This window comes from Cyprinus carpio, chromosome B22 (assembly GCF_018340385.1).
Source record: "Cyprinus carpio isolate SPL01 chromosome B22, ASM1834038v1, whole genome shotgun sequence".
Lineage (NCBI taxonomy): Eukaryota > Metazoa > Chordata > Actinopteri > Cypriniformes > Cyprinidae > Cyprinus > Cyprinus carpio.
In genome coordinates this window covers 28,493,118-28,509,116 of record NC_056618.1, presented here as the reverse complement: position 1 = coordinate 28,509,116, position 15,999 = coordinate 28,493,118, and the positions used below count along the sequence as shown (strand labels likewise).

Here is a 15,999-nt window from a genome sequence, read left to right as displayed (position 1 = left end):
ATATAAATATAAGACTTCAGTGCCCATATGCAGGAAAAGACACGGACAGAGCATTATATACAAATAAGTGGCAGTAACAGATACAATAAAGGTAGACAGTGTTATGAAGAGAGCTGCCATTCTGAGATTTTATTTACTAAGAAGAATAAATCGGGGTAAAGCGGTGTCTAAAATGTCATTTGTAGAGTGTTGCAGAGCAACATGAAAGAAAATTAAAAGTGGCAGTGCAGATGCAATAAATAAACTTAAGAGCAGCACACATTCCGATTGTATTCCTGAGTAAAGCAATGTCCAAAATGTCATTGTAGAGTGTCACAGAGCTACATGAAGGAATATTAAAAAAGTGGCAGTGTAAGTACAATAAAAGTAAACATAAGAGCAGCATGTATTAGATGAAGGATAGCTGGTTGTTAAGCAGTCTGATGGCTTGAAGATAGAAGCTGTTCTTCAGTCTGGTTGTCCGTGATTGGATGGATCATAATGCGTCTGCCAGATGGCAGTGTGGCAACAGGTGATGAGCAGGGGTGAGTGCGGTCCTTGATGATGCTGCAAGCCTTTTTTCAAGCAGTGAGTCTGATAGATGTCCTGTAAGGCTGGGAGTTTTATGGCCAATGATGAGCTCTGCTGTTCTCACCACTCGCTGAAGAGCTTTGCGATCCAAAGAAGAACAGTTGCCGTACCATACAGTGATGCAGCTGGTCAGAACTCTCTCTATAGTGCAGCGGTAAAATTTGACATGATGTTAAAGGAGATGCCAAACCTCTTCAGTCTCTGCAGGAAGTAGAGACGCTGACAGGCTGGTTCTCACTATGGTCTCTGAATAAAGGCTCCAAGAAAAAATCCTCAGAGATGTGAATGCCAAAGAAACTTTTAGGGCTCTTAACTGTCTCTACTATCTCTCCATTGATGTGAATGGGAATGTAACCCTCTCTCTGTGACTTCCTGTAGTCCACGATCATATCCTTGGTCTTGCTGACGTTTAGAGAGAGATTGTTATCAGCACACCATGCTGTGAGTGCATTAGCCTCATCTCTGTAGGATGTCTCATCGCCATTAGTGATGAGTCCTAGGATAGTAGTATCGTCAGCAAATTTGAGGATGATGATAAAAAGTAAACTAAAAGCATACTTTCCTATTTTTAGTTTAAAAGAAGTATACTAATAGCACACTTGTATAAACTTCTTTTTCGGAAGGGTTATCAGGCGATGACTTTGCAGGCAGCGCTTGTGCATGAAGGCACTGCATCAAACTGATTTCAAACAGACTTTCAGCGGTCAGCATAACGTTTTAATGATCAACAACTAGATTAAGCTTTGGATAAAAGCATCTGCTAAATGACTAGCTAAATTGAATATTAAAAGCGAGCTTGTAATTGTAATTAAAGTGAATATTCTAGCTAGAAATGCCATCAAAAGTGGAAAAGAAACTACATTGACACAAAATGACCCACCAATCGCACCTTTTAGATGGCATCTTTATTTTTTAGCTCAACTGTCACAATGCACAGGATTGGTGGAATACAGCTGCCCTTCAAAAAGAAGCAATCAGATAAAGGCATCTCGGGAGACAGGAAAAGACTTGGTTTCGGACGTGCCTTGATGCCTTCTTATCTTGGAATGCATCCTAAAGGCAGCATTTTTCAGCTTTCAGACACAGCTTTAGATCGCAAATATATATACACATATATACATACATATATATATATATATACATACATACATACATATATATATATATATATATATATATATATAATATATAGTATATATAATATATACATATATATATATACATAAATATATATATTATATACACACACACATATATATAGATATATATACACACACACATATATATATATATATATACACACATATATATATATATATATATATATATTATCGGTCATGCGCAAACATACTAGGGATGGGAAGATTAACCGATGTGTATCGATACGCGGTCATGCGCGTGCACGATGCGAGTGCATCGGTAGAGCAGCAGAGGATGAGTGAAATTTTGGAAGCAAATCGAGATGCATCGGTTTTTGCGAGACGCATCGGTTTTTCTTCCGAGATACAGCTTATCCTTTTAATACAGAATGTATTTCTTTATTTATTAACAAGTGTTGTCAACCTGTTTTTTGCGCATAATTTAATCGACCTACATAAAATAGGCCTAAGCAACGGACTTGAGGATGTGTGTACTGCACACTACAACTCAATGTATCAGCTGCGCGAATGAAGCCAGTGATGCGCCCCAAAGTTGTCAGAAAGCGCGAAGAGTAAGCAAAACAAACATGTCGGACGCCGAGATAATTATGGATTTTACAAAAAGGGAGCACGGGACGACTCCACTGCATTTTACAAGATTAAGTTTTGGGAACATCTGGTGGATTTTACAAGAAAGAAAAAAAAAAAAAAAACGGCCAGTGCAATTTGTAAAATGTGCCGCGCATACTGTAAAAAAAAAAAAAAAAAAAAAAACTTGAACGACGGATATCTCACTGAAGCGGCGCCATACGGTGTTGTTGTGGAAGCGTCTGCCAGTTGCCCCAGCATCCCCTGCCTCTAAATCTTTGTAAAACTTATTTTCATAGTTGAAAAGTGAAATCACAATTCTTGTTGTGCAATGGTAAAGCCTTCTTTCTGTTGAAAGAGTGGAAAGATTTTTTTTAGTATATATTGCACTTATACGTTCTGTTTATCTTGGAAATACTTAAATAATATGTGCCATGCCAGTGTTCTAAAAAATGGCACCTCTACTGTAAACGCGACACTTGGGACACTTGGCTCTGAGAGAAAAGCCAGTTTGTAAAAAAGTATTGGTTTTACTGGTTTAATAAATAATCAAACTAATTCAATGGCACCGCATCCTCTTTCACAATACAACCACATAAACTTGATCTAATTAGCTAGTGCTGAATTATCGCATCGTATCGTGATATGGGTGTGAATCGTATCGTATTGCATCGCAAAATGCCACACATGTATCGTTAATATATCGGATCGGATACTTTTGTCAGAAACACATTTCAGCACAGATTGTTTTGTGAATATGTACAGTAGAATTATATAATACAAATATGTGTTTGTTTTTGTGTGTGTGATAACTGCGATCACAAAACTAGTCATTAGGGTAAATTTTTTGAAATTGAGATTTATACATCATCTGAAACATGAATAAATACGCTTTCCATTGATGTATGGTTTTTGTTGGGATAATAAGCGGCAATGCATATTTGGCCAAGCAAATCTGAAATCTGAGGGGGCAAAAAAATCTAAATAATGACAAATTCTCGCCTTTGAAGTTGTCCCAATGAAGTTCTTAGCAATAGCATCTTGCTAATAAAAAATTTAAGTTTTGATATATTTACCGGCAGGAAATTTACAAAATATCTTCATGGAACATGATCTTTTGCTTAATATCCTAATGATTTTTGGCATAAAAGAAAATTGGATATTTTTGACCCATACAATGTAATGTTGGTTATTTCTACAAATATAAATTTATACAGGTAAATTGGATCCTCACACTGCTCATACTTTACCGTGAGTCTAACAATTAATTTAGAATCTGATGTATCTTCTGGTATTTCTGATTATTAATGTTTAATTTGTTTAGTGATTAATAAAGTTTTGTTATTTTTGGATGTTTTATCTTGATGGATGTTTATTGTATATTTTACTTTATGTTGTGCAGCACAATGTTCAACTAATAAACTTAATTATTAGTTGAATCAATCAATCAAACACTATAGTGCACACTATAGTGTTTGATTGATGATTCCTAAACCCTGGGTTACCATCCTGATTTGCATATTTGTGGTCTCTGCAGTCATGACTGGATAAACACAAACAACCTATGGTATTTGACCATTGAAAATTTTTGAATTCAACAGTTTTGGACATGGAGCAACATTGAGATCCCCTTATCTGATTAAACCAGTGTATGGGTTTAATGCAGATTAATAATAACTGTCACAATGCACAGGATTGTGGGATACAGCTGCCTTTTAAAATCGATCAGATAAAGGCAGTTTCGGGAGACAGGAAAAGACATTGATTTCAGACGTGCCTTGATGCCTTCTTATCTATGCATCCTAAAGGCAGCATTTTTCAGCTTTGGACCACAGCTTTAGATCGCAAACCAAAACTGGACCAATCAGCTGTGAGCAAAGATATATATATCTGTGTGTGTGTGTGTGACCCTGGATCACAAAACCAGTCATTAGGGTCAATTTTTTGAAACTGAGATTAATACATCATCTGAAAGCTGAATAAATACGCTTTGCATTGATGTTTGGTTTGTTAGGATACGGCAATATTTGGCCGAGATACAATATATACCTGTGCTACTTACAGTTATGACTGTTTTTTGTGCTCCAGGGTCAAATATTGTAAATAACACTTTACAACAAGTCATGTTAACATTAGTTGATGCTTTGGTATCATGCACCGTGATAGTCCAGTGTCTTTTTTTTTTTTTTGATTGAATGAATGAATGATTGAATGAGAACCACAGTATGGTCATCCTTCTTTTGATGGTAGTTTACCAACAGTTGACAGATTTGACAGATACAGTACATGGCTGAGATTACTTTTTGTCAAAATTATATAACACCAAAACTACTAATTTAACTACATATCTCTTATGTACATCTGTAAGAGACCAACCATCATCCTTGCAATTTCAAAGACTGATCATTTAGGGCAGGGTCCTTCAAATCCAATCCCAGGAGGGCCACTGTCAATGCAACCTTTACCTCAAACTCTAATCAAACATCCCTGAACAAGGTCATCAGGGTCTTCAGGATTATGCAAAAAAATGATGGGCCACTGAGTTTGATCAGGTTTGGAGCTAAAATCTCTTCAGTACAATGCTGGATTTTAAAAGAGAACGCTGATATATTGACTCAAGATGTCTGCTGACCTGTTTCTGTGAGCTCTTGTACTGATCAGTATATCTATTTCAGAATGTTACTGTTTACCTTTTGTGCGATTTTGAATGGTGGTGGGACACTCACTCGACACATCTTCAGATGTATCTGCCTCACAGAAGGATTTAAAGGGATTGAACACCATGGATGCACATTGTGTTGTGGTCTGTTTGTCTTTGTCTGCTGTTTATTTTTGTCACAACCTAAGCCCTCTGTTTCGAGTGAGAGTGAGTGTGGTTGACAGCTTGTTATTATGGATTGTGTTTCAAGTATTGATGAGTGATTTAAGGTGAATGCTTCTGATCAGTATGCTGATTTCTCACTGATACTCATATGCACACACAGCTGGGAGATTGGAAAAACAACCCCTCTCCCTCTCACTTCATGCCATCTCTATAAAGATGGCATTTTACTGTATTACAGTACAAATTGTGTAATACAGTGCTTTATTAAATAAACACAAAGCATTTTAGTAGTATTTAGTAAGAATTTGGGTTACACTTTATTTGAAGTGTCCTTGTTACATTAAGGACTGAGTAAAATTAATTAACTACCTGTACTTATTATATGTTTATGGTTTACTTTATCTTGCATGTAACTTTGCATAATTTTATTGTTAGTATATAATAGTGCATGTAACATGTTAAAAATGACACCGTAAAACTAAGTGTTAGGCTACCAGAATTGGTTCTTGACATATTCTTGAAAGGTTTTATATGATTCATGAAGGGTGCCCCAAATTATTCATACTCTTCACCATCAGACATTTTTGTATATCATGTTTTATTACTGAATATTTGATTATTTAATCTGATTATTTATTTGTTTTATTTGTTAGATGGGGACCTAGTTTCAATAAATGAACTGATAGTCTTTTATTTAATGTTGTATCAGTACTTTTCAGTGTTTTGTAGAGAAACGTTGTTTAAATCAGTTGACAAGCATTAGCTTCATTAAATACATACCTTTTAATTTTTTAACTAATGGGATACAAATTAATCATAATGAACTCAGAATCATTCACAAGTTCAGTTTCTGAATTTGAATGAATCTTTGTGTTTCATAAGATGTCTCTGCATGTGAGTAAAGTCATTTGCTCTGCTCCTCTTACTTCTCTTTTTTCCAGATGTTGGCGGGGAAGGGTGCAGCGTGTCTGACATGTAAAGAGATCTGCTCTGGATTCCAGCCACATTCCTGGAGGTAATTTATTTTCTTGACTACAGACATAAAAAGAGAGGAAAAGGCTTCCACGCCTGTTTCCTTTCTCTGAATATGTATGTGGAGCACTGGATTTACTATTCGAGTGTGTTGGGTGGCGGAGGGACTCTTTGTGAATCTCCATGGTCTCCATGTTTCTCCACCACAGGCCACCACAGGCTGTTTGCATTATGTAATTACTGTAATTTTTGAAAACAAATGTCTTATTTTTACTGCATAATGATGGCCCTGCAGTTAAGCCTCAGTTCCTGGGGCCTGTAAAAGCAGGAATGTTTACCATTACGCATGACTCTGACTGTGAAGTAGGTAAGAATGACACTCTGTTTATATGTGTAATTATTCCGCCTGCGCTGCCCTACAAACACCAATTTGTCATTGTGATTCGGTGTACATTTAAATCTGACTAATATTAAAAGGAATTATGAGTAATGTAAAACACATCTTACACAGCAACAGGAAATGGAATGGAAGCTTGAGAGGACCTACTGAAATATCTAAATAAAATAGAAATAGTCGCTTCAGCTTATTAAGCCCTTTCAAATTAAATTTCAAAAGCTTATAACTAATATCATTACTATTATGTGATGCTTCCCATTCCAATGACAGAGCAGCATATAAAGGGATACAACTCCAATGTAATTGTGAAATGGAGAATGTGTGGGTATTTGCCACTTACACAAATCAATTATACATTTTTAATGTGTGGCTTAAATCTTACCGACAAAAATTAAGACTTCATCTGACAAAAATCTTGAATAAATCATTATAATCCTAAGTCCTGGATTTCATTCCATCTCTCAGTTTTTGCTATGCAGTATGTATGCTTTAACTGGAAGTACCCAGAGCGAGGGGGGATTGATTGTGTCAGAGAGATGGTGCACTGTTTGTTTGGGGTTATTTTTACATAAGAAAATAGCAACGTAAACAAACAATAGAACATAAGGATTTTCACATCATCACCTGCAGCGCTGGGTGCTGCTCTAAATGGAGAAAAACAGACAGAATAAAAATAGGCCTACGAAAATACCTGAAAGATACATTCACTTAATCACTATCGTTTATCAAAATGAAAACACACATTTAATCGTTCGAAATCTGGCATAATAGCTTAGTCCGCGTGGGAAGCCTACTACAGCCCCCAGCCCTTGGCTGTCTATTGGTTTGTGTTTAAAAAAAATATCAATGGTAATTTTGCAAAATGCCAAAAACAAAAAAAAAATTCCCAGTACTGTGAACTTGGTGAACTAAATATAAAGACACGGCACAGAGGCAGATCTCTGTAGTAAGCACTGTTCATTTAGCTCCAGCTGCTGCAATGTATTTGTGTATTCCATCAAAATACAGGAATAAACACAGAACTCTATATGCAAGCCTGCAATAACTAAGAGTAAACTAAGTAAAATCAGTTTGCCCTTTAATTTTAGTTGAGGGAGAAGCAATGGTAGGGATTTAGGTTTTATTAAGTTCGTCCCTTTGTTTTGGTTCCAATGTTTTAGTTAAATTGTGGTCACTTTTTAGGTAAAAAAAAAAAAACATTTAAGAAAGGAATTAATAAAAATGCTTGATTTCTTAATTCATGTACACAGTATTTTCTTTCTGCATGTCACACACAGGTCTCTGTAGTACAGGGAGAGAGTGGTGATGGAAGAAAAAATATTTTCAAATCTTTTGCATTCTCTTTGCAATGATAATTTGTTTTGCCTCGCAAACAATCTAAGTTTTCCATGACGTTCTCTCGCAAAACCAGTTTCCACTTCCTGGTTAAAACTTTACAGCTCACAGTTGCTCATATAGCTCTTTACCTTCACAATGGAGCGCTTCATAGTTTTATTTTGAACTTGGGACTCAAGTATAAAGAAATCCAGTCAGTGCTTAAGGGCATGGTTTACATTCTAAAACGCTTGTTGCTTAATGTAGGCTACTAAAACAGCGACATTCGAGGACCAAATTCAGTAGCCTTATTAATAATTGTGTATTTGGTATAGCCAAGAGAAGCCGTAACCCTATTAAATATAATATTAACATTTTGCGAGAGAATGGCAAAAGTTTTGCGAGGGAACGGAAAGCTTCTCGAGGGGATGGCAAAAGTGTTGCCTGAGAATGCAAAAGATTTGAAAAATAATTTTCTCCCCACCCTGTATTTTTTCCACCACTATGTCCCTTCAGAGGCTCCGTATACGGGAATAGACCTGTCAACAAAAAGGACAGATAACAAATATCAAAGGTTATGCGGTGACCTATTAAAACGTGACAACTCTTTATTATATTATTAAATAGACATTTCAAACCTTTGTATTTATTAAATATTGTGGTCACAATGGTGTGAAATAAAGCTTATAAATTCATGTATTAGGATAATGCACTTTAATTACTTTGACTCATAACTTTGCTGCCAAAGCAGCGAAAATCCCTGTTGCTGAAGAAATGTCACCGGTAACTGTAGCCAGAGCCATCGCAAAGGCCAAAGGCAGGGAAATATAGGATTTAAAGGGAATTTTAGAGAATAAAGAAATTAATAATGCATTTTAATTCTGTTAACATACAAAACAGTTTGGGAAAAGTTTGACATAAGGTAATTTGTAAAAACCAGCAGACCAGGCTTATTTCAGTAGGTTAAAACTCAAAACAATATTTGTAGCAGAAAGGCTGAACACATTTGCCATGTTACATGAAGGATTGATTCAGTTTATATAGAGGTCTGTGTTTTTTCAAGTGTACTATTATTTGGTGGGTCACTGTCCAATCAGCCTCTGCAGCTGAGATGTGGTTGGGACAATGCCTAATAAGCTATAACTGTGATTTGTGCAGGAAAGCTTGCATACAGTGCCACTGCAGTCAGGGGGAGCAACATGTGTCCAGCTCCGACACTGAGGATTACCGCACGCTGGGGAGGACTGCGGCCAGAGTGCCTCCTCGTTATGCCCATAATCCACAACTAAGGTTAAGGGAGGAGAATGGCCCTCCCCCCCCCCCACGAGGGTCTATTAAAACGCAACCGCCTGATCGTCACCAACCCAGTGGTCTCAACAAAGACCCAACGTTGCAACACCGTCACCTATGACTGGGCCCCACCAGGCCTCACCCAAAACCTGGTAGAGATAGCCAACGGAGAGCTAACACGAAGTCATATACTGACTACCTGTTGAACACTCCATATACTGGGACAAATTTACACTTAGTTTATTATTGTAGTGTGAAGTTAAAGTACACTGTAAAAAAAATCAAAGTTCAGAAAACTTAAAAGTTTAAAGGCAACCAGCTTCAGGATATTTTTGAGTTTTCTCAACTTTTTGTTTTTAGTTTTGTCCCACACAAAGTTGAGAAAACTCAAATCATCCTGCAAAAACCCCCGTTGACCGAAACTCAAAAATCTATCTAAAGATGGTTACCTTAAACTGTTTAAGTTTACTGAGACCTTTTGATTTTTTACAGTGTAGGTCAGGAGTGCTGATAATTCAAGAACTGCTACGTCGATATGTGGTTTAGGTTGAAAACATTCTTGGTCATGATTAACTACAGGGTGGCCATTTGGACATCCTGAGATTTTTTCCCCGACATGTCCCGGTCTATTTGATTTTAAAAAATGCGTCCATTTCTAAACACCCAGGCCCAAAATGTCCACCCAGGGATTCACCAGAGCTTTTGCTTTCTTTAGATCAAGCTATTCATGTAGTGTGGCATTTTTATTCCTTAACACTGTTTTAATATATCCCACTCACAATTTTTGAAGCCATTTCTATGCCTATTCACCAAACATTCTAATATTGCATATAATGTTTCGCGGCGCGCATCAGCGTAACGCCGCTATCAATATGTGGAGTATTTCAATCACTTTGGCTGCAGCTCGTGTAGAACGGCAGGGTTGCCAAATCACAACATTTTATTTTTCTATGGAATTGGGCTGATTTGAACTGTTGCGGCAAGTTGATTATCTCCCGTGGGTTAAAGGTTGTGAAATATTGCAAATATAATTACATTTGATTGAAAGTACGTTTTGACTGAAAAGCTTGTATTGAAACATTTTTGCAACTTCTTACCAATGATAAAACTGTTGTAAATGTTAAGTTTTGTGAAGGTATAAGGATTCAGGATTTCTGGAGGCAACACATGAAAAAAAAAAGTTTGCTAGCTTGTTAGCATGTGGTACTGACCTTGACCACCACTAACTTATAAGCAAAACTGTATGTTCACAAGGTGAAAGAAATGCTCTCGGTACTTTATCTGGTTGAGCATTATCGTTGATTAATTTAATCACTAGAAGGTTTTAAAAATCCTAAGACAAATCATATATAATGTTATAGTCCAAAATAAATGAAAAAGTTACTTTCAAATGTTTGGTGAATTAATTATTTATTAGATGCATGCCCAGACTGTTATCAGAGGGACATACTGTACATTTTAATGCCCCTAAACATGTGCTGAACAAAACTATGTTCTGATTGGTTGACTTTAAATGTCAGTCAGATGGCAGTTCTTGGCCAATGAATGTTGTCTGAAGGTCTGGCTTCACAAGACTACCATATCTTTTCATATGGCATTTGTTTGTCAGTTGTTTTGCAACTGGAGAGATTTCTAGTTGTTTGGATGACCCATTCAACACTTGAATTATCAATGACAATGCTGTTACTGGTTTTTAGATGAAATATACATTTGAAATTAAACAAACACACAGTGGATCCAACACAGAACCCAGCTGCATTCGTAGCAGGTTTTCACAGATGGCACCAAAACGAATATTGTGTTAGTTTTGGTCACACATCACTTAACGTATGACAGTTTTTAGATGACGCTTCAGCTTCCTCCTTTTATTCCTGGGCACCAGCCAGAGTTAGTCCATTTTTTTTCTAGAGTTTACATCATTCTAATGAAAAGATGTACAGTTGGTTCTCTATATTATATTGTCTGAATTCAACAATAAACTGAATGATCATTTGTTATTAAAGGACAGTCAGACATACAACATCTAATGTGAATTAGAAAATCATATTGACAAATACACTCTAATAAGTGATAGTTTATGGGTCACCTTTTCAAGTGATGTGTCCATCCACTGGTTGCAAGCACCTGCTTTGCTATTATTTGCATTCCCTCTATTTAAACATAGTCTTGACACAAGAATGCTTGTTATACAACCAATGACTCCTGGAGACACCACTAGGTCTTCGTAGTCTGGAACAATGCAAATTAATTTACCTCGAGAGTAAGGAGGCGAAGGCTCTGAAGTTGATGCAGACCAGAATCCTGAAAAAACTAAAACTTGCACGATGTGAGACGCCTTGACGAGAACAAGTTTGCTTGAACTTCCTTTTTTGCAGAACGTTCTTGCTTTGGATCAATCCTTTAGAGCTTTCTGATTGTGGAGAGTTTAAGAAAAATTTAAGAGACATGTTTGCTTCTAACTTTTTAGATCCTGTCCTGATTGCTGGAAAGATGATTTTGCAAACTGGCAGGTTTTCTGTTTCAGTGGTCACTGTAAGCCATAGTATGGCCCAATCATACTATGGGCTTAAAGTTCACAGGTTTGGACAGCGGCCTTTTCGGTTTTACCTATGAATTATTGGTACACTTTATTTTAAGGACCACCGGTTCTCGCTAATAATTAAGTTGCTTATTAGCATGCATATTAACTAGTATGTCTGTTTATTAGTACTTATAAAGCACCATATTAATGCCTTATTCTGCATAACCCCCCCAAATATCTCAGATGCCTTAATCGCTAAACCCCATATCTAAACTTAACCACTACCTTACTAGGTATTAATAAACAGCAAAGTTAGGAGTTGTTCAGGAAACTCTTAGTTTATCGCTAGTAATATGTATTCCCTATTTCCCTATGTTACCGAATTATTCACTTTCCCAACCACCATTTTTTTACCTTGTCACATGAACATAAATTAGTCTTTTTTGGTTCTTTTGTTGTGGTTAACTGTATTATTTTACAAATAAGCGACATGAAACAACCTACTATTAGAATCAAGATTTCAACAGTCTACTACTGTATAATTACGTCTTAGGTTTTCTGGCATTTCTTGTCAAATGTCAGGCTGCTATGCTTTACAGGTCTAACAGGCGTTTGGCTGGTGTTTGGTGAAACACTTGCAACACCCTCAAGTTAAAAAATAGCCCTCTCTAGAGCTAAAGGTATGGAGCAGCCTTGCTTAATCATGTTGCTGGGCACATACTTTACATGTTACTTAATGGAAAAAGCCACAAATAAATGTATCCGACTGATCTCACATAAATTTGAGGGGATCATTGTATGGCAAGGTAGGAGGGGTGGATGAAGGATGCCAGGCTAGGTTGGGGATTTGCACAGTTTATTTTGATTGCAGAATGCGCTGGCTGCTGCTACCACCACAAGGGAGTACAGCAGCTTGCAGGGTCTGCTTTGTGAAACAAAGCCCTCATTTAGTCATCTATTTTCAGCAAGGAGGGTCTACACACATGTGCGGTAGGGCAGGGCTCTAGAAACAAGCCCTATACTTTGTCCACAGTCGGCTGCCAGGAATCATGCCGCCTGTGTGCCTAAAGCCCTTTCATCTCTTGATTTCTCTCAGGTTTTCTCTGTACACCACTGTTTTTACAATAAAAGCTTTTGGAAAGCTTTGTTCTTAGCTATTTGTTGAGGAACATTCACATTTCTGCTGTTTGAGTTGAATGAGTGAAACATTTATACTGTTTTTGTTTAAAATGCAGATTTTTGTCTTTCACATAGAGTTTTGAAAGTGGAATAATTTTTAGTAAATTTAACAGTGAGTTAATTTTTAAAATGTGGACTAATCATTGCAAAGGATTTTTTTTTAGGTTTGTTTAGGCTTATTAAGTTTGTTTGGTAGCTCACAGAGTATGGAGACATCTTGAGTGGCAAGGAACTTGGGTTCGAATCCCGTGTAACTATGGTTTGACAAAACAGTTCAAATCTGCATATAAGGAATATACTAATCTCTAAAATACTGGCTACGCTGCACACCCCTAATATATATATATATTTTATTTTGATATATATATATATGTAATATAAATTATATACACATACAATTACATATATATAAAAAAACAAACAAAAATTTAATACACATTACAAACTATTAATCACGATTAATCACATCCAAAATAAAAGTTTTGTTTACATAATATATGTGTGTATACTGTGTATATTTATTATGTATATATAAATACACACACATGCATGTCATTATTTAAGAAGAATATGTTATGTTTATATATTAAATATATTTATATATAATATAAAATATAAGAATATAAATATATAAACGTATATACATGTAAATATTTTCTAAATATATAATTTATGTGTGTGTGTATTTTATATATACATAATAAATATACCCTATACACATCCATATATTATGTAAACAAAACTTTTATTTTTGGATGTGTGATTAATCGTGATTAATCATTTGACAGCCCTAATATTTATATAAATATATATATATATATATATATATATATATATATATACACACACACACACACACACACACACACATTTGTATGCTTTACATGTTGCCACCTTGCTGTCTGGTTAATATCTTTCCATTAAAAGTTTGGGTACCACTGTATATTGTGTCCCTAATACCTGTGTAATTACATAGTAACTAGAGGTGTGCGTAGTAATGTAATCACAGTATCAGTATACACTGGTACTAGTATCTACAGCGCTAATGTTTGTGTAACTACACGCATGTAACAACCCACTGAATGGTATGTGTAAGTACAAAATGTGTACAAGACATTGGTAACAACACTTTTTGGTAATGAAAGTACAAATGGGTAACAGGACAAACAGCACTTTTTGTTAAAGGAAGTGTTAACCTTTATATTAGATTTATCATGTAATTACTCTGATGTTATACAGCAGCGGCCAGTAAGTTAAGCTTTACATATAAATTGTGGTTAGTGTCCAGAATGTTACACTTTATATTGTGGACAGTTCCTGAGGAGTGACCATGTAAGTACACTGGTATTACAGTGGTGCACCAATCCAACCCGAGTTCCAACTCCTCCCCCCTTTACATATCCCTAAAACTACCCATATCCACCCCCTGGATCCCATCTCCGCCCCTAAACCTACCCATCTCCACCCCCTGGATCCCAATTCTACCCCTAAACCAACCCATCTCCACCCCCTGGATCAAATGATTCCAATTACTTATTATTACTCATTAATATATACATATTGTTGTTACAAAATGTAGTTATAAAATTCCTATTACAAGAGGTACTTTTAAAAAAACATTTGTTACCAATGGTAAACTGTTTACACATTTGTATTTACACAAACCAGCCTGAGGCTTGTTACATGGGTGGTAGTTACAGAAATATTACAGCGTAGATACTATTTATCATTGTGTACTTACACTGTGGTTACATACTACATACACATTTAGTTACTATGTAATTACACATGTATTAGGGGACACTTAATATAAAGTGGGACCAAAGTTTGTAAAGCCTGCATTGAATTGCAACTAGTTTACGAAAAATCCAAAGTGAATTTACTGAACAAACAAATAATCCTACGAACATTATTTTTCACACATAGTTAAAAAATAATCAAAAGATAGCAGTTATGATATTTGTAGCTGTAAAGCAATAGATTGTATAATGTGGTATAAATAAATAAGAAAAATGTGTTCATTCATATTAAGAGAATGTTGTTCAGTGTTTGCTGGAATTATTTAATGGCCCAATGTCTGTGATTTGTGATGTAGTTTTTGTAATTGTAAATTCCTCCATGTTAACCTATCACATAATTAAGAGAAATACCATATAATCTCCCCATTGAAGAGCTGATCAATTATCTTTATATATATTTATCTTCCTATCAACTATAACCACTATATAGAAGGAAGTAAAACTGGATTACTCCTAATGGGGAGTGCACTCTTTTTTTTTTTTTTTTTGCATTGTGAACCACATTTTGAGAAGTGTATTTACTTTCTTAACTTTTTCTGTGCATGCAAGTCCAGTAAATGGCAAAACTATCAAAAATAATTTTAATTTTGTTAAATAGTAACCTATTCTACCTCCCTACATTACTATTCCAAGCAGCTGTAGCCCTTAGCAGCCCAAAAATGGTACCATAAATTAGAGAGCCTCTAACACCACTGTTTTTATTTGACATAAGTGATTTTTGTCATATTCTTGGTTTTTTATTATGCCAAATAAATATTAATTTACTAAATGCTGAGACCGGAACCCACACTGGAAGAGACTGAAAGTCTGGGTAACGCATTCATTTTGGATCGTTTCTACACTACCAAACATAGAGAGAGGTAAAAAACTTCCCATCTTGCCAAGTCTGTTTTTATTTTTTCTGGAGAGCCGTGTATATTTGGCCAAGAACAGCCGTGATCATTTAACAGAGTAGGCCAGCTTCCTGAGATCATCATTGCCTTGGACTTTTTATCGGGAAACTAAGCTACAGTTGCACATAGTCCACGCTGTTTGTTTAAAAACTGTTGGAATTTTCATGAATATACAGTATTTTAAAATAAATCATCTTGACATAAGGTGCCCCATAATGAGCCTGTCCTCCAACAAAAAACGACCATATAGGTCGTTTGTGCAAACACCTTATTACGACCTATTTTTACGTTTTAAACGTTAAGCGGCCTCTAGCGGGCGTAAAAATAATGACAGTATCGCGTTGCGTCTGTCGTCATGAAATGACGTATAACGTCATTACCAATCAAAACGCACGTTTATTTAAAATGCAATGTGTGGACTTTTTACACCGATCTCACAGTAATTCGTACATATTTTACAAGGAGGCTTATTCGTTCGAATGACCACACCTAACCCCACCCCCTAAACCCAAC

At 36.0% G+C, this 15,999-nt stretch overlaps 1 protein-coding gene and 1 pseudogene across 1 annotated transcript in view; both read left to right on the top strand.

Annotated features, from left to right (window-relative positions):
* LOC109095006 (CD276 antigen homolog) overlaps positions 1-15,999 on the top strand; it is a 467,477-nt gene that overhangs the window by 176,361 nt on the left and 275,117 nt on the right. The window lies entirely within an intron of this gene.
* The window catches only part of LOC109082721, a 43,784-nt pseudogene that overhangs the window by 13,683 nt on the left and 14,102 nt on the right, over positions 1-15,999 (top strand).